The sequence below is a fragment of the Idiotropiscis lumnitzeri genome, unplaced genomic scaffold (genome assembly GCF_059441095.1).
Source record: "Idiotropiscis lumnitzeri isolate Australia: NSW breed Sydney's pygmy pipehorse unplaced genomic scaffold, RoL_Ilum_1.0 HiC_scaffold_92, whole genome shotgun sequence".
NCBI classification, from domain to species: Eukaryota; Metazoa; Chordata; class Actinopteri; order Syngnathiformes; family Syngnathidae; genus Idiotropiscis; species Idiotropiscis lumnitzeri.
In genome coordinates, this window is record NW_028283630.1 from 377,501 (window position 1) to 378,248 (window position 748).

A 748-nucleotide genomic window follows, 5' to 3' on the forward strand; every position below is an offset into this window, starting at 1 on the left:
GAAGCCCCGCCCCCGTCATATAGTATTTCGGAAACAAAAAATTTTAGTCCCAGTGTTTGTCCCAGGTCTTAAGATGCTACAGACAGAATTTTAAGGCAATCAGATGAAGCCTTTAGGATCAGGGTGCAAAAGAATGACCCCTGTAAACATGCAAAAAAGGGCAAAAGTCGGACTTTCAAAAATTCATAACTCACTTCCTGTTCATATTAGACGTTAAAATATCAAATTTTTCGCCATGCCCGATGAGACTGCCAAGTTTGGTGAATTTTTGTGCATGTTTCGGGGGACAAAAATGCAATCGAACAATCGGAAAAATAATAATAATAATAATTTCTACAAAAACAATAGGGACTTCGCAGCGGTCGCTGCTCAGGCCCTAATAATAATAATAATAATAATAATAATAAAAGTAATAATATTTTCTACAAAAACAGTAGGGACCTCGCAGCCGTCGCAGCTTGGGCCCTAATAACAATTTCTAGAAAAACAATAGGGACCTCGCAGCGGTCACTGCTCGGGCCCTAATAATAATAATAATAAAAATAATAATAATTTCCACAAAAACAATGGGGACCTCGTAGCGGTCGCTGCTCGGGCCCTAATAATAATTTCTACATAAACAATAGGGACCTCGCCGCGGTCGCTGCTCGGGCCCCAATAATAATTTCTACACAAAGTCCATTGTGGTGACCCGCCCCTTTTAAGTAAATTCAAAATGGCCGACTTCCTGTAAAACCTAGCTCATTGC